This window comes from Procambarus clarkii, chromosome 33 (assembly GCF_040958095.1).
Source record: "Procambarus clarkii isolate CNS0578487 chromosome 33, FALCON_Pclarkii_2.0, whole genome shotgun sequence".
Lineage (NCBI taxonomy): Eukaryota > Metazoa > Arthropoda > Malacostraca > Decapoda > Cambaridae > Procambarus > Procambarus clarkii.
The window spans coordinates 9,319,087-9,345,692 of NC_091182.1; positions in this window are offsets into that span (position 1 = coordinate 9,319,087).

Genomic DNA, 26,606 nt, shown 5'->3' on the forward strand with positions numbered 1-26,606 from the left:
ATATTTATTTATTTATATATATATATATATATATATATATATATATATATATATATATATATATATATATATATATATATATATATATATATATATATATATATATATATATATACATGAAGGTACATTGGGATTGTGAGGATACATAGCATAATAATTACATTCTTGTAAAGCCACTAGTACACGCAGCGTTTCGGGCAGGTTCTTAAACTAAGAGAATTTTAAGTAGGTAAATACGTGCAAAATTTACAAAAATGATAAGTTACATAGCAAGAAAAAAAATAAAAGATGAGAGAAAATTGTAGGTATATTAGAGTACATAGGTAGCTCAGATTGATTGCAATGACAGCTTGAATGGTAGTTTAACAAAAATTAGTAGGCTAGCCATACAGCATATGGCTAGCACATAAAAGAAGACAGCAATGAACACAATGATAAAGTTGTTTGGATTAAGTACATAAAGATTGGGAGATTGGATAACACTAGATACAAAGCAAATTTAAAGCACAGTGTAGGAAACTACGAAGATGAAATTAGATTTATTTTTTTTTTGAATGAGGCAAAAGTTTGACAGCTTTTCAATTCACTAGGGAGTGAGTTCCAAAGATTAAGTCCCTTAATTTGCATAGAGTGTTTACATAGATTAAGTTTGACCCTTGGATATCAAAGAGATATTTATTTCCGGTGTGGTGGTAATGGGTCCTATTACATCTGTCCAGGGAGAGTTTCAGAGCATGGTTTGCATTTAAGAACAGGGTTTTGTAAATGTAGTTGATACAAGAGAATGTGTGGAGGGATTTAATATTTAACAAGTTAAGGGATTTAAACAAGGGAGCCGAGTGTTGTCTGAAAGCAGAATTTGTTATTATTCTGATAGCAGATTTTTGCTGGGTGATGATGGGCTTAAGGTGGTTTGCAGCGGTAGACCCCATGATACCATAATTAAGATAGGGATAGATTAGTGCATAATATAGTGAGAGTAGAGTTAGGAACATAATATTTGATTTTGGAGAGTATACCAACTGTTTTAGAGGCTTTCTTAGTTATGTGTTGAATGTGGGTGCTGAAGTTGAGTCTCTTGTCTAGGAATAGGCCAAGAAACTTTCCATCATTTTTATTACTGATGTAATTAATGTTGTCTATCTGTAGCTGAATTACATTCGATGATTTGCTTCCAAATAAGATGTAGTAGGTCTTTTCTATGTTTAGTTTGTTAGTTGACATCCATAAGGGGACTTTTTTAATTCATTATTCACAACATTATTTAGTGTATGTGGGTTGGGGTCTGAATAGATGAGGGAAGTATTATCAGCAAACAATATATGTTTAAGAATATTAGAGACATTAGGCAGATCATTGATATATATAAGAAATAGAAGAGGTCCCAAGATGCTGCCCTGTGGCACTCCAACGGTTATTGGTAGAGTGGAAGAGGTTGTATCATTGATGGTTACACACTGGTGTCTGTCACTAAGATAGGATCGGATATAGTCCAGGGCAAGGCCTCGGATTCCATAATGCTGGAGTTTAAGTAGGAGGTAGTTGTGATTAACAGTATCAAAGGCTTTTTTTAGGTCAATGAAGAGTCCAATCGGAAACTCATTTTTGTCAAGGGCTGAGTAGAATACGTCAAGGAGACTAATGATTGCATTATTGGTGCTCTTTTGGGACCGGAAGCCAAACTGGCAGGGGCTGAGTATGTCGAATTTTAGGAGGTAGGAATAGAGCTGTTTGTAGATAATTTGTTCAAATATTTTTGATAGAATGGGTAGATTTGATATTGGTCTTTAATTGTTTATGTCTGCCAGATTGCCTCCTTTATGGACTGGCGTTACTCTTGCTTTTTTAAGGATATGAGGGAAGGTATGACACTCTATGGATTTGTTGAACTGTATAGCTATGGGTGGCGCAAGGGCATGGGAGGCTCTCTTGTATACAATGGACGGAATTTCACTGGTGTTCCCTGCCTTGGTTTTTAGTGAGTGTATGATGGACACAACATCTGCCGGGCTGACTGGTGAAAGGAGAAGAGAGTTTGGATATCTGCCTGAGAGATATGTGGTAATATGTGTCTGAGTCTGTGGGATTTTTCAGGCAAGATTAGCATCAACCGATGAAAAGAAGCTATTAAATTAATTTGCCATTTCTAAATCAGTTGACGGTGTATAACCTTCCTTATAGAGTTTTATTTGGTTATGTGAGTATTGTTTAGTTCCTAGGATACTAGAGATAGTTTTCCATGTGCTTTTTATGTTGCCTTTTGCTTCATTGAATCTATTCACATAATATGAAAGTTTTGCCTTTCTTATGATACTGGTAAGCATTGATGAGCACCTTTTAACTACTTCCTTTGTAACTAGGTCAATCCTAAGTTTCTTTTCATATTCATGTTTTTTGTTGCTTGAGTTGAGAATACCACTTGTGAGCCACGGATTGTTTAATCTTTTGTCAGTTACTTGCTTGGTAAGAAGGGAACAATGAAGGTTGCAACGGCTTAGAGTTTTGGAGAGGAAGAGGTTAGCTAATGAATTTATATCCTGAAAATTATTGAATTCAGAATCCCAGTTAATATTGTGAAGTGCATTTGTAAGATTGCCTAAAGCTGATTCACTGTGTAACCTGAATGTAAGTTTCTTGCTTTTTGGTGGTGTTATATCCATGTTTGCTATGAGATAGGTAGGATAGTGGTCAGTTGTTCTGTCGTAGATTGTACCACATACAAGGGGAGCTGTTATGTTAGTCCATATGTGATCCAAGGTAGTGGCTGATGTTTGAGTGACTCGGGTAGGTTTGGTGATTGTGGGGATTAGCATACAGAAGTTCATGCTGTTAAAGAAATAGTCAACTTGAGAGCAATTTTGTTGACCAAGGTCAATATTGAAGTGTCCTCCCAGAATGAATGGTTTTTTGTTGAGATTGTTGTTTATAATAAGATTCCTTAGGTTATCTGAGAATGAAGCTATGTTAGTATTGGGAAATGTATTGATGGTTCCAATAGTCAAGGAGGATTTAAGGGATTTAATTGTAAACTGAGCAAAAGTATATTCACAGTAGTCATCTCTATCACAAATTACACTGTTGCAGATAAATGTATCTCGGTAATATAGCTGAGCCGCCACCTTTTTTTATTAGGCCTACAGTTGTGAATGGCTTTATATCCAGCTAAGTAGTAGAGTTGGATATAGTCTTTACTTAGCCAAGTTTCTGTTAAAATAATGAACGATAAATTATAAGCATGGCAGTAAGTGTTACAATACACGTTGTAGCAGTAAATATTTCAATTCACAGTATGGCTGTGTTAGAATACCACCTGTTGCATTAAGTTTTACAATATAAGGTGTGGCCGTACTTCAATACAAGGTGTGGAAGTATTTCAATACATGGTGTTGCAGTATTACAATACAAGGTGTTGCAGTAAGCGTTGCAATACATTTGTAGCAGTTAGTGTTTCAATACAAGGTGTGGCAGTAAGTGTTATCATACAAAGTGGACAATAAGTGATACAAGGTGTGGCAGTGCTTTAAAGTGTGGCAATGTTTCAATACAAGCTGTGGCAGTATGTGTTATAATACAAGGTGTAGCAGTAAGTGTAACAATATAACGTGTGGAAGTAATTTATTAAAATACAAGGTAAAAGAGTAAATATTACAATAAAAGGTGTGTCAGTAAGGTTTACAAAACAAGGTATGGCCGTCAGTGTTACAATGAAAGGTGTTGCTGTAACTGTTACAATACAAGTTGTGGTAGGGGTTACATTACAAGGGGTGGCAGTGTTTCAATGCAAGGTGTGGTAGTAACTGTTACAATACATGATGTGGCAGTGTTACAATACAAGGTGTTTGAGTAAGTGTTACAACACAAGATGTGGCTGTAAGTTTTAAAACACAAGGTGTGTCAGTATGGGTAACAGTACAAGGTGTGGCAGTGTTACAACACAAGGTGTGGCAGTAAGCGTACCAACACAAGGTGTGGCAGGTGTTAGAATACAAGGTGTGCAATAAATGTTACAATACAAAGTTCGGCAGCATTACATTACAAGGTTTGACAGTAAGTGTTTAAATACAAGATATATTCAACTTTATTGTTTGTTTGTTGGAGTATTGGAGATGGCTCTTACTTGGGACTTAAGAGATCACACTAGATAGCTTCACAGGACTTTATTGAGAGGAGATAATAATATAGGTCCAGCATAACCGAGGTTCTACGTACTCTAGTCCTGGCTAAGTACTGGTGCCGTCCACTTGAGCAGGCACCCACCAGCTCTATGGTGTGTGACGTCAGAGACCTACCGCCTCTGTGATTGGTTATACTCCAACCTAAAATTTGAAAACTGACACCTCTCGGACACACTACCAAGTGGACGTCCCTTGTCGACAAATCTCTGGCTATCTAATACATAGATTCTGAAGGACCTCGGTGGCTTGCTTAATATCTTACAATGTAAAAGACCAAATAACACAGTAAATGACAGGATAGGTGTGCGTTTATACTGACACAGTTTGGCATGTTCACATAAAACTTATAACATAGTCTTACTCAGTGAAACACCTTGTGACAAAAGGTGATGGTAACAATGCTTAATTAGAACAAGAGCATGAAGAAAATATGCATGTCTAATCATCAGGTATGAACAATACATACTCAGAAAGTATTGTGTCCAAAAAATTATCCACATCTTGTGTCAATGATCTGTGTATGGACATAATACAAGACACTCATCTGAAACTAAATGGATCACGAGAATGACCTAATAACTACAATGAATTAATATTTCAAGAAAGAAAACAAATATGTACACTACAAAATATTTACAAGGACTGGACCGAGAAGGCTAACATCTTGGTGAAAGCAGTCAGTCAGTCAACTCTGGGGTGACAGGAGCTATTCCTTGTCAGGAATCCCAAGCCTTAATATGGTTGCTAGAACACTAAGAAAACTCCTGAAGACATGAACTGTAACAATACAAATGGCACAGTAGACTTCACACTGGCATATGATTAAGAAACAAAACAAAGTTGAAAAAATAAATACATTGCAAAAGTAAATGCTTTTCATGACATTAATAGGACACGAGGTCGAAGTACTGGGAAGTAAGGCAATAAACAAGAGAACGCCTTCGTCCAGGAGACTATAGTTTTCTGGTTTGGCGAAACTAAAACGGAACGATGACTGCACTTAATTACACATTCTGCTAATGTTAACACCTAGTTCAAGAGCACTATACAACTCTGGCTCTAACTGAAGGTCAGGAACACATGAAACTGCGTGTCAGACTCTCAACTGGGTAGTTAATCTCGCTAGCATCTAGACAGTGGACTTGGGGTGTGTGCACAGTAGAGACTAAAGCTTTAGATCTAAGATTATAGTTGCTGGCATGAGGTAGCTTTATGTCAACTGGTCTGTCAACCACTGTAGATGGTGTCACAATAGAAGAATCTGTCTGGGTAACTTCATTATCATCTTCTACATCAGCCTCATCAACAGTCATTTTAGCCTACTTCATGTGGTCTAGGTGTTCATTTATATACTCTCTTCTTAACAGATTCTTAAGTTTGTATTTATTACTCTTGATTAGTTCTATTACCTTATATGGGCCAAAAAATTTCTTAGTTATCTTGAACACAGGGCCAGACCTGTATTGGTCAAGTTCCATTATTACAGATGCCACAGTTATCTTACAGGGCTTAGCTTGTGAATTTCTTGCTCGAGAAAACTTTGTTGTTGCATTAGACAAGTGTTCTCGAATTTTCTTGAAAACTAGTTGCATATGTCTACGCTTTACTTGATCATAATCATCTGAGTTATACAAAGGAACTCTGAGTGCACTAATCAATACATTAGGAAGGATCTTATCTGTGCCATAAAGAATAGCATGAGAGGTTTCTCGCAAATTATGCTATGGGAACGAACTGATCCAAATTACTGTTATGAAAATTCAAAGTGACTCTCTAAACATCTAACACTTTCCTGTTAGTACGCTCTGCTAACCCTTACTTGCTGTATGATATGGCATAATACAATATTTTTTGAATGTTTAATTAATAAATCACACAAACTATTTAATATAATATTACTGAACTCAGGCCCATTGTCTAAAAGGATAATTTTAGGTATACTCTGCAAATTATTTGATCATGGATTGCACTGACTATAGTTTCTGCTGTTTTTTTCTGGATGGGAACTAATTTACAATAACGGGAAAAGTTATCAACCATTACGAGCAAGTGTTTGTTCCCCTTTTCTGTTTCTGCAAAATTTGTCAACAAATCCATTGATACTCGTTCCCATGGTGCTTTAGTCGCTCGGTACACATGAATAGGGTTTGGTCTTATGACTTGCCTTTAATGCTGTAAACAGATCAAACATCTATCAACATAATAAACAATCTTTTTAGCCATTTGAGCATGGCTAGCAGGAGCATCATTGATAATCTTTAACACATTTTGTACTAATAGTGATGTCAGACTAACAACAGATATTAGTTGATGACAGATGTCAAACTGTCAGACTAACTGACAGGACTTCCTTGGGGGTCTCTAGCTTCACTATTCTACACAGTAAATTGTCTGTCAACACTAACTCTTTCAATGGTACTGGGGGTTAGTGAATTAGATGAGAATCTTGCTTAGTCAGAAACATAATGACATGTGCCCATATTGTCCAATACCCCACCATAGTGCCCATGGTGGGGTTTTGTCTCTGTTCTGTCTCAACTTCTGTAGCGTCTAATGCTGGGTAATTTACATGAATTGCAGCTATATATCAAGAAAAAGCATCAGCTACAACATTTTGTTTTCCTGGGATATAACCAAATGTTGGGTTGAACTCTTGAATTGTGAGCAAATATTTAGCAAATTTTCCCACGTGATTGTTATTCTTGAAAATAAGGAATTAATGGTTGATGATCTGTAAGAACATGGACAGGATAATTATAAATTGTATTCCTGAAATATTTCAGAGTCCACACAACCGCTAAAGCTTCACGCTCAGTTACCCTATAATTTTTCTCTTTTTTAGATATTGTACGGCTAGCATAAGCTATTGCATGATCTCTGTGACTTTCGGTTTGAAGTAATGCAGCACCCAAGCTAACATCACTAGCATCTATGACTAACATGAAAGATTTAGAAAAATCTGGGTACCTAAGGACAGGTGCAGTATTCAGTGCTGCTTTGAGTTTATTGAATGACTGTTCTTGAGCTTCTTCCCAAACAAAATGTTCATCTTTTCTTTGCAACCTGTAAAGTTGGGCTGCTATGACAGAGAAACCCCAGTAATAAATGAATGATAAAATCCAACAAGATCTGTGAAAGGTCTTACGGCTTTTGCATTACATGGCTATGGAAAATCATGGGCAGCAATAATTTTGTATTCGTTCAAGGTATTTCCTGAAGATTAACTGCATGACCTAAGAAGTTAATCTTCTTTAAAAATTAGCACTTCGAGAGTTTTTTTTTAATTTGCTGTTGCTACTTTTGCAAGTACTTTCTCAAGGTTCTGGAAGTGAATCTGAACATCTTGCATCATTATTATGAGATCATCGAAGTACACTCGAAGAGTACTACCTATCAATCTATGAAATAGATTCGTCTTTCTCTTTAAATGAAAATGACCATTAGGAATACGAAAGGCTTTCACTTGTTTACGTTCCTCATCAAATGGGATTTGCCAGAATCCTTGCAACAAATCTAAAGTTGAGAATACCTTGTTTCGACCTATGTTTTGCAACAAATCATTTAGGACGAAGTGGGAAACAGTCAGGTATAGTTACTCTGTTCAGCTTCTGATAGTCGTTTCTGGTCTCTACGTCCCATCTTGTTTTAGAACGATAATCAATGGAGTGTTCCTTGGTGAATTACTTTGCTATAGTACATCATCCTGTAGCATTTCCTCTATAAGTCTATCAGTTTCTGCTCTCTGAGAATGTAGTAAACGATAAGCTGGTACGTAAATTGGTCTAGTTCCTGGAACAGGGGGAACTTTATGAATAATAAGAGATGTAAGATCAAACGTGTCGCCTGGTAAAGTTACTGTTAAAGTAAAGTTACTGTTAAAGTAAAGTTGCTGTTAAAGTAAAGTTACTGTTAAAGTAAAGTTACTGTTAAAGTAAAGTTACTGTTAAAGTAAAGTTACTGTTAAAGTAAAGTTACTGTTAAAGTAAAGTTACTGTTAAAGAAAAGTTACTGTTAAAGTAAAGTTACTGTTAAAGTAAAGTTAAAGGTAAAGTAAAGTTAAAGTTGCGCTATTCTTGTTCATAATTTCCTATAAGATGAACCATGGAGTCAGGGAAAATCAGAAGGAATGAGGTGTTGCACTTGCACCTCTGGCTGAGATCCACATTCTCCTGATGTGAATGCACACACAACATGCTCCACGGAGACATCATTCACCACTCGCACCATTAACCAGTAATGGGCAAACTCTACAATGTGGGTGCCAGACTGGAGATGGATGTTGGCACTGCTAGTGTTTGCAACGTACAATGTAACTGTACCATCCTGCACTACATGAGAGGAAGAGGAAGGTTCAACATACTTACACGTTTCACTGTTTACAATGATATCCAATAACTCATGCACTCCCTCAATCTTAACTTTAACTCTTGTGAGCGAGTGAGAGTGCAGCACAGTTTCAGCAGCCGTAGAACCACTGACCTCAGAGATGGAAGCCGCTAGGCGAGCAAGACAATGACAATCCGTTAGGGCGTCGCGTCCAGAAAGTCTCCATACTCACTTCCTGAGCAACTACACAACTACGATGCTTCAATTGAATGCCTGTTTTTTCGGGTATGTTACTGTGACATGGGCCTGACAAGCCAACGCTGGCAAGTCGGCTGTCAACAAAACATAATCTTCCTGATGGTTGAACTCATGATCCCTTCTATACATACTACACAATGGAATGACATTGTCCTTAATACTAATGTTCCAACGATTGGGAAACAATACAATATTTTCATCAATCATGGTGTACAACCCTAGTAATATGTCACTAGGAAAGCTGATACTGTCCACAACTAGGCATGTTATGGAAAGCATGATGTCCTTTAACTTGAGTGGATGGTTTATTTTCCCTTTGACTGTTACTTTATTCCCAGAAACACCACTCAGTAAAGTCATTGGTGACTCACTCACTGTAACAGAGTGCTTACTTGCAATATCTCTAAGAGCTGAAGTCTTGACAATATTTATTTTGGCACCTGTATCTACGAAGACCATGGACGAGACCCGACACTTGAAGACCATCACTAAAAACTGTACAATTCACTGTTTGTAACTTACGTTGCTTAAGGTGTCTACGTCTTGTCTGGGGTCAAACTCACTTGGGTTTCGTCAACAAATACAACTGGTCTTTTGTCTAGTGACAAAAGTGATTGGAGCCTAGTGACAGCTAGTTCATAGGGTGTACAATTGATGTGTGCATGATAATGATTCCGAAAATCTTTGATTGAAGCTATATTATATACTTTGGGAGTAGCAGTTGTATAGAGCTGTTTACTTATATTACAGTGTCTAGCCTAGATATGCCCCAGTAAACCGGTAAATTTTGGTTACTTATACTTAACCCTAGACAATAGTACTGAAGACTAGGAGGCATTATTGAGATTTTGACCAGGTCAGTGTTTCCAGTGATGCTGTGAAGCATGAAGACACTACCGGAGTTTACCTCGTAGTTGGTAAAGGAGGCACAGGGACTACAAACCCGGACACCGCGGTGGTCGAGGCCGAAGAAGACTCACCCCAGCAAGGCCAAGAACGATCCCAGCCACTTGAAGAGCTTGGGCCAAACGAGCCCCAGGAGGTGGACGTTCGAACCCCGCACCTATGGGTTCCAGACATAGATGGCCACAGCTGCCTTTAACCCGAGGCCCGCTTCCTTCATGACCCAGCACAAGGAAGAATAATATTTATTAATTACAACAATTATTATTATAATAATTATTAAAATAATATAAATATTTAATAATTATTACTATTCCTTCATTACTGTAACCACATACACTTCACATTACCGCCATTACTGTAATCACATACACTACACACTATCTTCATTATTGTAACCACATACACTACACACTACCTTCATCACAATAACCACATACACTACACACTATCTTCATTATTGTAACCACATACACTACACACTACCTTCATTACAATAACCACATACACTACACACTACCTTCATCACAATAACCACATACACTACACACTACCTTCATTACAATAACCACATACACAACACACTACCTTCATTACAATAACCACATACACTACACACTACCTTCATCACAATAACCACATACACTACACACTACCTTCATCACAATAACCACATACACTACACACTATCTTTATCACAATAACCACATACACTACACACTACCTTCATTACAATAACCACATACACTACACACTACCTTCATTACAATAACCACATACACTACACACTACCTTCATCACAATAACCACATACACTACACACTACCTTCATTACAATAACCCCATACTCTACACACTACACACTACCTTCATCACAATAACCACATACACTACACACTACCTTCATCACAATAACCACATACACTACACACTACCTTCATCACAATAACCACATACACTACGCACTACCTTCATCCCAATAACCACATACACTACACACTACCATCATCCCAATAACCACATACACTACACACTACCTTCATCACAATAACCACATACACTACACACTACCATCATCTCAATAACCACATACACTACACACTACCTTCATCACAATAACCACATACACTACACACTACCTTCATCACAATAACCACATACACTACACACTACCATCATCCCAATAACCACATACACTACACACTACCTTCATTACAATAACCACATACACTACACACTACCATCATCTCAATAACCACATACACTACACACTACCTTCATCACAATAACCACATACACTACACACTACCTTCATCACAATAACCACATACACTACACACTACCTTCATTACAATAACCACATACACTACACACTACCATCACCACAATAACCACATACACTACACACTACCCTCATCACAATAACCACATACACTGCACACTACCGCTATTACAATTACCACATCCTTTACTCACCTCTTAATTATTGTAACGATCTACACACTGGCTTCATCAGTAATTAAACTAAGACAAATATACAAATAATAATATATGTCATATGTTGTTGTTCAAGATTTGCTACCTGGAACAAAAAGTTCCAATTTCCTATATGTCATAATTTGTTAGACTACAAAAATAAAAACAAATAAATATAAATTTAAATAAAAAATTTTAAGGTATATAATTTTGTTTGAATTTTTTTATGGGATTTTTTTTTTTTTTTTTTTTTTTTTTTTCAACTACAAGTGTGTAGAGGAGAGGAGAATCACTGAGAGTGGGTGGCGCGGGAGGGAAGGGTCTGGACCTCCTTACCACAGACCTTTGCCATCCAGTATGCCTGGGTTCGCTCCTTGCTGCGTCGGCGCTGGCTCTTGGTCTTTCGAAGAGCATGCCTCACGAGCTGGCGCTGGGCATCGCCAACGGTGAACACCTCATAGCGGCGGTCCATGATGGCTACTGTGGTCACAACACTGTTTATGCCAGAGACAGTGACAGAGATTCCTCGGGGTGGGACTTGATCTTCAGATCCAATAACTCGAGGCGATCACTCTATCAACTGTATTACGGCGTCCCACATATATATGTGTTTGGAACTTATATATATACTTATAAATGTGGCTCATCAGGCTAATCTTAGTGTCTTTTTTGTCCATTATCCAATTATGTTCTTAATCTTTCTTAATATGAGAGATGCTGAAGCTCGGAGATGAGCCTTTTGTACTTGTTTTTGTTGTTTTTTGTTGAATATAATTAAATTTCTTGTAAGTAAATAATTATTACTAAGAAAAGTTAAGTCCAGCACTTTATGCCACGTCCACTGGCCTTGTACAGGTCGTGATATTACTGAACTGTTTACTGTTGAGGTTAACATTCTTGGTCAAATGTGGCCTTAATGTCCAAGTAAATGTTGTAACCGCTGTCATCACTCGGCTCAGCCCTGGTATGTTGGTCCACAACATTTGTATACTGTCTAGGCACGCTGGGGGAACACACTGCGGAGTTTCCGCGGGATTAAGTCATATACCAGAGGATCTGACACTACATCGGATTCTACTTTAGATTTAAGCAAGAAGGCATCCCAGGCGAGCGATGGGAGCGAAATGTGATGGGAAGTGTCCAATTTGTTGAGTGGTTGGTTGGTTGGATGATTAGATGTATGAATGGATTGTGAACTCTGTCTGCTAATGCTGTTCTGGTAGAACCCTCTTCTCTCATCTATGCATGTGATTACACTTCATCCCTCCTCATACTGCTAAAGCTATCTCCCTCAAACACACAATTCTCTTTGTTCTAGCTCCACATACTCTATGCTTCTGTAATGTATCGCACACACACACCCACACATCCTTAAAGCTCCCAAGCCAATCTTGGCAGCAAAGTGGGTTGCCATTAGATCAGCCTTCTCCTGACTGCTGGTTGCAACAGTTCCATCCTCCCGGTTTACAGGCAGGATTGTGTGCTCAGATGAATATGCTTGCCGATCTTTATATAACTCTTTCACCAGTATACGACTGGTGAAAGATTTTGCTTGGCTGTTCAAGTCCCCCTTGAGCAAGGTATTCCACTCAGTTGCGTCAAGATCTGAGCAAAATGCTGGCAAGTTCTCACTGTCCGAAAGCCTGATAGTTCGGACAGATGTTTCACCTCGATCTGTTGGGATAACCAGTGTAGTAAACACAGCCTGGTGGTCTGAAGAACCAACACATCCCGTAGGTCTGCAATGAACATTGCTTGCAGGAAGGTGAGATACGACAGGATCGAGGAACGAGCCTGATATGTGGTTGGAAACTCACAAAATTTTCGAGGTTGAAGACTGCTAAGCGTTCATAAAAATCCCCCTGTATGAGATACTGGCTGAGGTCACTGAACCGACAATTATAATGTGCTGACATTAGCAGGGAGTTTAGGTTGTCCATCAGGAAGTTGACTGGGGGAAGCACCCTGCCATTAAGGTCTGTACATTGCACATATGAGTATTGATTCACCAGGATTTATGCACATTTTGAAGACCATAATTTCAAGATGACCACATCAATGGGTTGGGCATGCACAGTTTTGTTGATACACACTGCAACAGCCCCTCCTTGACCCGGCTTGTCTTGGCGCATCCATGATGTATAATCGGCAATTTAAACAAAGTTCTTAGGAGTCCTGTCATCTAGAATTGTTTCTAGCACAAAAATGACATCACGACGATGAGTGTTCACAAAGCTGTGTGTGAGATGGCCAAGATTGGTAATGAAGCCCTTGATACTGGCAAACATTATTGTAATTGACTCCTCATATCTGCGTTTTGTTTGAGAAGACAGCTGTGTATGGTGGCAGACCTCGCAGCTGGTGTGCTGGAGGTGTGTAAATCTGAGGTGCTGAGTAATGCACAACGCCATCTGCAGTGTTTGGGTATAGATAGTACGAGTGCTGGCAAGTAAGAATGTGTACTTAGTCTGAGTATTTCTTAGAATTGTCAAAGATCATTTCTTTAAACATTTGATCTTGTCTATCCAGATCCCTTTTGGTTCGACATGAGTCCTTTTGATGGACATGAGTCTTCGATGGCAGTGATTGCACATGAGATCACTCCGACAGGTTTCAGGCGTTTGACCCCTGTGAATGCATTTAGAGCAGGGCCTTAATATGAGGCTGGGAAGTTGTCCAGACTGATTTTTGCCAGAGCTAAACCGCTGATTCAAGAGTTGAGACCCGTGATGTGTGTGTGCTGCTGATGTTGACATTAATCAGGGCCTTGTTGAGGTTGGTGATGCAGTGCCTGGTTATGGTTATGTTGTGGTTGAGGCCGGTGTTGTTGTTGTTCAGGGCCATGTTGAAGTTGGTGATGCAGTGCCTGGTTATGGTTATGTTTTGGCTGAAGGTGTGGAGGCCGGTGTTGACATTGTTCAGGGCTTTGTTGAGGTTGGTTATGTTGTGGCTGAAGGTGTGGAGGCTGAGAACGCTGGTTAGGGCGGACACGCCTACGCCCACTCCTTCTAGGCATATTCTGGGAGGTAGTGTTTTGATTTGGCCCTTTTACATATATTAAGTGATATATGGTTAGTATTCATAGGTGGGCTTCCTTCTCACTTGCCTCTTTACTATAATATTACAGGAGGGGCGCCCGGCAGTGTCCAGGATAATCTCATACCCCCAACCATCATTCCTCCCCTCTTCCTTCCACCTCTCTTCACATCCCCCACTCTTCCCTTCCCTCTTTACCCTTTCCCTCCCCTCCCCTCCCCTTTCTTACCTTCTTTTCTCTGCCTCCATCTTCCCTGTCTCCCTCGCATCTCACCCAGTCCCACCCTTGTTCCCACCCCATGTCCTTATCATCTCCCTCCTCACACTTGTCCTTACTTCACTCCCTTCTTTCCCGCTCTCCTCCGTCTGGCCTCCAATCTCCACCAGACAGCTATTTACATTCACATCAATATGTAAAGGGGAATTAGGCAGTGGTCTTTGTCTTTTACCTCCCCTTCCCCCTTCCCTCCTCTTCTTCCCCCCCCCCTTTCCCTCCCTCCCTCCCGCCCCTCCTCCTACCCACCTCCCCTTTTATTATTAGTCCCTTGTCCCCAATCTCCCCTCATCTATCTCATGTCCCCCCATCTGTTTAACTAACATTTTCCTGGGTCACAATTTTTACGATAAACTCTACGGAAAACACGTCCACGATTTCATTATAAAATTCAAACGTATTACCTGAGGGGTTTAAATACTGATATTTAATAAAAAATAACTTATCTATCCCCGACCATCCTACATCCAGCCCATACCCCAAACTATTCCCACTGCAAAGTGGGGCGAGGATAACCCAAGTGTCTGGCCTCCAACTTTGGTCAGACACACAGATATCAGACTCACAAACTGATATTTCCTCTCATAGTATAGATGTATGCATATGTTATCAGCCTACATTGTGGTGATTCCGAGGATCAACGTCCCCGCGATCCTGTCCCTGACCAGGCCTCTGGGTTATGAATAAAATATTATTTTGATTATTATTTTGATTATTATTATTTGTACTATTTTGATTCATTTTTGATTAATTGATTGATTATTTTGATTTTGACTATTTTGAACAAATAAACTATACGCACGAAATGAATGGTATGGTAAACAACACAGCTCAATTCCAACGCAGTTCACGCAAAATAAATAAATCAAAATGGAAAATAATCAAAATCTATGAAAATTCAATTTATAATGCAATCACAAACATTGAAATGGAATTGTAACATATTTATTATAGCATGTGTGTTGCTCTTACATGCAACAGATGGCACTGTTTTTCAAGAAATAGCATAGTTTTACCTGTCACAGGAGTGGCATCTATACCTACGAAATGAACGGTATGGCAAACAACACACCTCAATTCCAACACAAACATAAACAAATTCACACAAATGTCACACAAACTAATTCAATAAAAAATAAAATATATCGAAATCTATGAAAATTAAATTTATCAATGCAATCGGAAACAATGAAATGGAATTCGTGACATATTTAGTATAGCGTGCATGTTGCTATTATGTGCAACAGATAGCGCTGTTTTTAAAAAACGCATGTTTTTACCTGTCACAGGGGTGGCATCTATATAGTAGGTATATAAAAAGACGTGCCTACTTGAATGCAACGTTGTCTCAAAATTTCAAAGCAATCAGAGAAGAACTTACGGAGATTTCAGTGTGTGTTGCTCTTACGTCCAACTGATGGCGCTGTTTTAAAAAAAACGTGTTTTTTCCTGTCACAGGTGAGGCATGTATATAGTAGATGTATAAAAAGACGCGCCTATTTGAATGCAACGTTGTGTCAAAATTTTAAAGCAATCGGTAAAGAGGTTTCGAAGATTTCCCTCACATGAAAAACACATGAAAAACATAGTTTTTCAGAAAAAGCATGTTTTTTTTTTTTTTACCATCACAGACCTGACATCGATAAAGTATGTATATAAAAACCTGCTCGGGTGCGAATGGAATTTTGTGTGAAAATTTCAAATCAATCGGTGAAGAACTTTTGGAGATTAGCGGTTATGCACAAACGAACATTTACATTTTTATTTATATAGATGAGTAGGAGCCATGAGGAGGATTCTATACCCACTAACTTGGTACCCCCAAGCTATCACCATAAAAAAGCCACGCCACAACATGGTCAAGAGCAATGCAACTTATGATACCAGTGAATCCTCTAAGGTTCCTGAGGCTTACAACTGAAGCAAAATTAGCGTTTCAAGCATGATGTATAAAGGATTTTCTCATTATTACATTACGTTAATGTGATTTCATTGTACATTTTCATTATTAGTAATGGTAATGTCTTCTCAGATATAATAACATAGGATAAAAAACCTTGGGAGTAGTGGGATGTGAATTGAGCGCGATATCCAGAAACTTTGTTTCATGAGTAGTATGGATATGGGTGACTATGTGCAGGTTGTGCCCTGCTCTTACTGTAGTTTTTGTCTTTGCCATTATGGTATTCGTGTATTCTTCCTGTCATTCTTCCTGTCATTTTTCTGTAATTATGATGTGGCACTCTGGTGCCTCTTCTTGTAAGCTTAACTTTATGTGCCTTGCTTCTGCCTGCTAATCATGTGTATGTATTTTGTATTTTTGTTTGTGTTAACGCTTCCCAGTTCTGTTTGTGTTACTTGCTGTTCTGTTATTGTCATGTTACTGTACTGTTCACGGTTTTGTCTTTATTTGTTCTGGTGGTTCGGCACCCTTGCTTTTATCATTGTATTTATTTGTATTTTTCCATTATATATATAAAAAAAGATGCTCGCTGGCTCGGCGCTCTCACTTTACCAAGTGGGACTTGTAAACAACCCGAGCAAGGACAAGATGCAGTGTGGTTAACAGTTAATTTAATCTAGAATATTTTGGTAATTCTGGAGCCAAAACAGCCAACTGAATTACCTAAACCAATAAAACTATTTCTTCACACCCAAACAATTCCACTTGAGTAGTGAGGAAGCTTATATATAACCAGAGGTACGTCCAAAGCCAAGAACACTCCAAGCTCACCTTCCACTCACCAAAGTATTAGGTTCAATAGAGATATATAGTTTGTTGGCCAATTTATCAATGCCTTAATTTAGACAAAAGTTGGAACGGTTATAAATGTGATACAACAACAAAATAGGTTGGTGAAGATTGTTGCATTGTTCCACCCTTCCTCATTACCTGATCATACTTACCTATTTGTACCTATTTGGTCGACAGTACCATTATGTAGTGATGGACTAACAGTAAACTAATTTTTGAAATATTAATTTCACAGTCCCCAAAAAGCTAAAATCAAAACATAAAAATCCCATTCCTAGTACTGCACCTAGATGTAGTACATTAGGCCTATAATCGCGAGAATTAGGCCTAGGATTGCTAGCAAAGGTTAGGTTAGGTAAGCTTATACATGAAAGTTATTATTGAAAAAGTTTCCAGTTTGTCAAAATTAATTGATACAAAAAGTGAAATTTCTGGTGGACCATCACAACATATTGGTATTGTCGACAAAATAGTTACAAAAAGAACTATTACAATCAGAGGAAAGTCAATATTGTTACCTTAACCATGAACTATGAGTGTGTGTTGACAGTCACAAATCACATTGGTAAAGTGTGGTACAATTTTTATATATATTCATATAAATTTCATACAATTTTCATATTTTTTACGTTAATTAAAAGTCTAGAAAATTTCCGTTTGCAAGAGATGATGTGAGTGGAAGCCAGTGTGGTCAGCACAGCTGGGTACAAGCACTCGGATACCTACTTCAAATCAAGCTAAGTCAGCTATAGCAGATTCCAAACATGTCTTCATCTTAAGCACGGAACATAACGTCATTAATTCGTCTCTTCAACTGGGGGGGCCAAGGTTTGAGGGTTGCGATGGTATAAAGTTTCCAGAACGATAACTGGTGACCATGGTGTACAGTCTGTGATGGTGGAGAGTTACCAGGACGCTAACTGGTGACAATGGTGTACAGACTGGGATGATTTAGAGTTCCCAGGACCCTCAATGGTGACCATGGTGTACAGACTGGGATGGTTTAGAGTTCCCAGCACGCTCACTGGTGACCATGGTGTCCAGCCTGTGATGGTGATGAGATCCCAAGACGCTAACTGGTGAACAAGGTTTACAAACTGTGATAGTGGAGAGTTCCCAGGACTCTAATTGGTTTCTCTTATTGTTTGCTGATGGTGCAAATATTATGAGGAGGATTAAGACAAAGGAAGATAGAATGAGGCTACAAGATGATCTAGACAAACTGAGTGAATGATCAAACAAATGGCTACTAAAGTTCAACCCGAATAAATGTAAGGGAATGAAACTAGGCGGTGAAAACAGGAGAACAGACACGATACCGAATGGGAGATGAAGTCCTTCATGAAACGGACAGAGAAAAAGATCTAGGAGTTGATATCAAGCCAAACCTGTCTCCTGATGCCCACATCAAAAGAATAACATCTGTGGCGAATGCAAGGCTGGCTAACATCAGAACTACCATCAGGAACCTGTTCAAGGAATCATTCAGAACCTTGTATACCGCATCTATAAGACCAATCTTGGAGTATGCGGCCCCAACATGGAGCCCATAACTTGTCAAGCCCAAGACGAAGCTGGAAAAAGTTCAGAGGTATGCCACTAGGATAGTCCCAGACCTAAGAGGAATGACACACAGGAATCACAATAGCGTGATGCATCAAATGAACAAATCCACAAGGGATTTGTGGATTCGTGGAACACCCCCCCCCCCCCCCATTGTGGATTTGTTCATTTGATGCATCACGCTATTGTGATTTCTGTGTGTAATGAAGTAAGGGCGAAGAGGTAGAACAGCTTGTTGATAGAGATCGAGTGCATGGGGGAATTGTGAACAACCCTGGTTTGTGTCTCGGAGAGGCTGCAGGATCAAAGTAAGCTCAGTAGAACTTCTGGTTGCAATTCTTTTGGCCATGTTGTAGCTCAGTCGATTAAGGCAGCGTCTGGAATCCTTTCGGACGTAGGTTCGAGCCGTAGTCGAGCCGACAACGAACACCACAACAACAAACACTTCAAGAACGAACACTACAACAACGAACACCACAACAACGAACACCACAACAACGAACATCTCAACAACGAACACTACAACAACGAACACAACAACAACGAACACTACAACAACGAACACCACAACAACGAACACTACAACAACGAACACTACAACAACGAACACTACAACAACGAACACTACAACAACGAACACCACAACAACGAACATCTCAACAACGAATACTACAACAACGAACACTACAACAACGAACACCACAACAACGAACACTACAACAACGAATACCACAACAATGAACACCACAACAACGAACACTACAAAAACGAACACTACAACAACGAACACTACAACAACGAACTTTACAACAATGAACACTACAACAACGAACACTACGACAACGAACACTACAACAACGAACATTAAACCAATGAACACTACAACAAAAAACCCCACAACAACGAACACCACAATAATGAACACTACAACAACGAAAATCAGAACAACGAACACTACAACAACGAACACTACAAAAACGAACACTACAACAACGAACACCACAACTACGAACATCTCAACAACGAACACTACAACAATGAACACCAAAACAACGAGCATCACAACAACGAACACTACAACAACGAACATCACAACAACGAACACCACAACAACGAACATCTCAACAAAGAACATCTCAACAACGAACGTCTCAACAACGAACATCTCAACTGCGAACACTACAACAATGAACACTACAACAACGAGCACCACAACAACGAACATCTCAACAACGAACACTACAACAACGAACACCACAAGAACGAACATCACAACAACGAACATCTCAACAACGAACAGTACAACAACGAACACTACAACAACGAACACCACAATAATGAACACTACAACAACGAACACCAAAACATCGAACACTACAACAACGAACACTACAACAACGAACACTACCACAACGAACACCACAACAACGAGCACCATAACAACGAAGACTACAACAACGAACATCTCAACAACGAACATCTCAACAACGAACATCTCAACAACGAACACTACAACAATGAACACTACAACAACGAACACCACAAAAACGAAAATCTTAACAACGAACACTACAACAACGAACATCACAACAACGACCATCACAAAAACGAACATCTCAACAACGAACATCTAAACAACGAACACTATAACAACGAACACTAGAACATCGATCACCACAACAACGAACACAACAATAATGAACACTACAACAACGAACACTAGAACAACGAACACCATAACAACGAACACCACAATAATGAACACTACAACAACGAAAATCAGAACAACGAACACTTCAACAACGAACACTACAACAACGAACACTTCAACTACGAACATCTCAACAACAAACACCACAACAACGAGCTTTACAACAACGAGCTTTACAACAACGAACATCTCATCAACGAACCTCTCAACAACGAACACTACAACAACGAACATCACAACATCGAACACCACAACAACGAACATCTCAACAACGAACATCTTAACAACGAACATCTCAACTACGAACACTACAACAATGAACACTACAACAACGAGCACCACAACAATTAACATCTCAACAACGAACACTACAACAACAAACACCACAACAACGAACACTACAACAACGAACGCCACAACAATGAACATTACAACAACGAACACCACAACAACGAACACTTCAAGAACGAACACTACAAAAACGAACACCACAACAACGAACATCTCAACAACGAACACTACAACAACGAACACAACAACAACGAACACTACAACAACGAACACCACAACAACGAACACTACAACAACGAACACCACAAAAACAAACACTAAAACAACGAACACTACAACAACGAACACTTCAACAACGAATACGACAACAACGAACACTACAACAACAAACACCACAACAACGAACATCTCAACAACGAGCATCACAACAACGAACACAACAACAACGAACACCACAACAACGAACACTACAATAAGGAATACCACAACAATGAACACCACAACAAAGAACACTACAAAAACGAACACTACAACAACGAACACTACAACAACGAACATTACAACAATGAACACTACAACAACGAACACTACAACAACGAACTCTACAACAACGAACATTACAATAATGAACACTACAACATCAACACTACAATAAAGTACGTTACAACAACGAACACTACAACAACTAACGTTACAACAATGAACACTACAACAACGTACATTACAACAATGAACACTGCAAGAACGAACATTACAACAACGAACATTACAACAACGATAACTAAAACAACGAACATTACAACAACGAACAACTACAACAACGAACACTACAACAACGAACACTACAACTACGAACATCTCAACAACAAACACCACAACAACGAGCTTTACAACAACGAACATCTCAACAACGAACATCTCAACAACGAACCTCTCAACAACGAACACTACAACAACGAACACCACAACAACGAACATCACAACAACGAAGACCACAACAACGAACATCTCAACAAAGAACACTACAACAACGAGCACCACAACAACGAACATCTCAACAACGAACACTACAACAACAAACACCATAACAACGAACACTACAACAACGAACACCACAACAATGAACATTACAACAACGAACACCACAACAACAAACACTTCAAGAACGAACACTACAACAACGAACACTACAACAACGAACACAACAACAACGAACACTACAACAACGAACACCACAACAACGAACACTACAACAACGAACACCACAAAAAAAAACACTAAAACAACGAACACTACAACAACGAACACTTCAACAACGAATACTACAACAACGAACACTACAACAATGAACACCACAACAACGAACATCTCAACAACGAGCATCACAACAACGAACACAACAACAACGAACACCTCAACAACGAACACTACAACAACGAATACCACAACAATGAACACCATAACAACGAACACTACAAAAACGAACACTACAACAACGAACACTACAACAACGAACATTAAAACAATGAACACTACAACAACGAACACTACAACAACGAACTTTACAACAACGAACACTACAATAACTAACATTACAACAATGAACACTACAACAACGAACATTACAACAATGAACACTACAACAACGAACACTAAAACAACGAACATTACAACTACTAACACTACAACAACGAACATTACAACAACTAAAACTACAACAACGAACACTACAACAACGAACATTACAACAACGAACACTACAACAACGTAGTGTACGTAGTGAACACTACAAAAACGTAGTGTACGTAGTGAACACTACAACAACGAGCACTACAACAACAAACACTACAAAAACGAACATTACAATAATGAACACTACAACATCAACACTACAATAAAGTACGTTACAACAACGAACACTACAACAACTAACTTTACAACAATGAACACTACAACAACGTACATTACAACAATGAACACTGCAAGAACGAACATTACAACAACGAACATTACAACGACGATAACTAAAACAACGAACATTACAACAACGAACACTACAACAACGAACACTACAACAACGAACATTACAACAATGAACACTACAACAACAAACACCACAACAACGAACACCACAATAATGAACACTACAACAACGAAAATCAGAACAACGAACACTACAACAACGAACACTACAAAAACGAACACTACAACAACGAACACCACAACTACGAACATCTCAACAACAAACACCACATCAACGAACTTACCAACAACGAACAACTCAACAAGGAAGATCTCAACAACGAACCTCTCAACAACGAATACTAAAACAACGAACACCACAACAACGAGCATCACAACAACGAACACTACAACAACGAACATCTCAACAACGAACGTCTCAACAACGAACATCTCAACTACGAACACTACAACAATGAACACTACAACAACGAGCACCACAACAACGAACATCTCAACAACGAACACTACAACAACGAACACCACAAGAACGAACATCACAACAACGAACATCTCAACAACGAACATCTCAACAACGAACAGTACAACAACGAACACTACAACAACGAACACCACAATAATGAACACCAAAACATCGAACACTACAACAACGAACATTACAACAACGAACACTACCACAACGAACACCACAACAACGAACACTACAACAACGAACATCTCAACAACGAACAGTACAACAACGAACACTACAACAACGAAAATAGAACTACGAACACTACAACAACGAACACTACGACAACGAACACTACAACAACGATTACTACAACAACGAACATCTCAACAACGAACATCTCAACAACGAACACTACAACAATGACTCACAACAACGAACATCTCAACAACGAACATCTCAACAACGAACACTACAACAACGAACACTACAACAACAAACACTACAACAACGAACACCAAAACATCGAAAACTACAACAACGAACATTACAACAACGAACACTACCACAACGAACACCACAACAACGAACACTACAACAACAAACACTACAACAACGAACATCTCAACAACGAACACTACAACAATGAACACTACAACAACGAACACCACAAAAACGAACATCTCAACAACGAACCCTACAACAACGAACATCACAACAACGACCATCACAAAAACGAACATCTCAATAAAGAACATCTAAACAACGAACACTATAACAACGAACACTAAAACATCGATCACCACAACAACGAACACAACAATAATGAACACTACAACAACGAACACTAGAACAACGAACACTTCAACAACGAACACTACAAAAACGAACACTAAAACTACGAATATCTCAACAACAAACACCACAACAACGAGCTTTACAACAACGAACATCTCAACAACGAAGATCTCATCAACGAACCTCTCAACAACGAACACTACAACAACGAACACCACAACAATGAACATCACAACAACGAAGACCACAACAACGAACATCTCAACAAGGAACATCTCAACAACGAACATCTCAACTACGAACACTACAACAATGAACACTACAACAACGAGCACCACAACAACGAACATCTCAACAACGAACACTACAACAACAAACACCACAACAACGAACACTACAACAACGAACACCACAACAATGAACATTACAACAACGAACACCACAACCACGAACACTTCAAGAACGAACACTACAACAACGAACACCACAACAACGAACACCACAACAACGAACATCTCAACAACGAACACTACAACAACGAACACAACAACAACAAACACTACAACAACGAACACCACAACAACGAACACTACAACAACGAACACCACAAAAACAAACACTAAAACAACGAACACTACAACAACGAACACTTCAACAACGAATACTACAACAACGAACACTACAACAACAAACACCACAACAACGAACATCTCAACAACGAGCATCACAACAACGAACACAACAACAACGAACACCACAACAACGAACACTACAACAACTAATACCACAACAATGAACACCACAACAATGAACACTACAAAAACGAACACTATAACAACGAACACTACAACAACGAACATTACAACAATGAACACTACAACAACGAACACTACAACAACGAACACTACAACAACGAACATTACAACAATGAACACTACAACAACGAACACTACAACAACGAACATTACAACAACGAACACTACAATAACTAACATTACAACAATGAACACTACAACAACGAACATTACAACAATGAACACTACAACAACGAACACTAAAACAACGAACATTACAACTACTAACACTACAACAACGAACATTACAACAACGAAAACTACAACAACGAACTCTACAACAACGAACATTACAACAACGAACACTACAACAACGTAGTGTACGTAGTGAACACTACAAAAACGTAGTGTACGTAGTGAACACTACAAAAACGTAGTGTATGTAGTGAACACTACAACAACATACACTACAACAACGAACACTACAACAACAAACACTACAACAACGAACATTACAATAATGAACACTACAACATCAACACTATAATAAAGTACGTTACAACAACGAACACTACAACAACTAACGTTACAACAATGAACACTACAACAACGTACATTACAACAATGAACACTGCAAGAACGAACATTACAACAACGAACATTACAACAACGATAACTAAAACAACGAACATTACAACAACGAACACTACAACAAAGAACACTACAACAACGAACACTACAACTACGAACATCTCAACAACAAACACCACAACAGCGAGCTTTACAACAACGAACATCTCAACAACGAACCTCTCAACAACGAACACTACAACAACGAACACCACAACAACGAACATCACAACAACGAAGACCACAACAACGAACATCTCAACAAAGAACATCTCAACAACGAACATCTCAACTACGAACACTACAACAATGAACACTACAACAACGAGCACCACAACAACGAACATCTCAACAACGAACACTACAACAACAAACACCATAACAACGAACACTACAACAACGAACACCACAACAATGAACATTACAACAACGAACACCACAACAATAAACACTTCAAGAACGAACACTACAACAACGAACACTACAACAACGAACACCACAACAACGAACATCTCAACAACGAACACTAACATCTCAACAACGAACACTACAACAACGAACACAACAACAACGAACACTACAACAACGAACACCACAACAACGAACACTACAACAACGAACACCACAAAAACAAACACTAAAACAACGAATACTACAACAACGAACACTTCAACAACGAATACTACAACAACGAACATTACAACAACGAACACCACAACAACGAACATCTCAACAACGAGCATCACAACAACGAACACAACAACAACGAACACCACAACAACGAACACTACAACAACGAATACCACAACAATGAACACCACAACAACGAACACTACAAAAACGAATACTACAACAACGAACACTACAACAACGAACATTACAACAATGAACACTACAACAACGAACACTATAACAACGAACATTAAAACAATGAACACTACAACAACGAACACTACAACAACGAACATTAAAACAACGAACACTACAATAACAAACATTACAACAATGAACACTACAACAACGAACATTACAACAATGAACACTACAACAACGAACACTAAAACAACGAACATTACAACTACTTACACTACAACAACGAACATTACAACAACTAAAACTACAACAACGAACACTACAACAACGAACATTACAACAACGAACACTACAACAACGTAGTGTAGG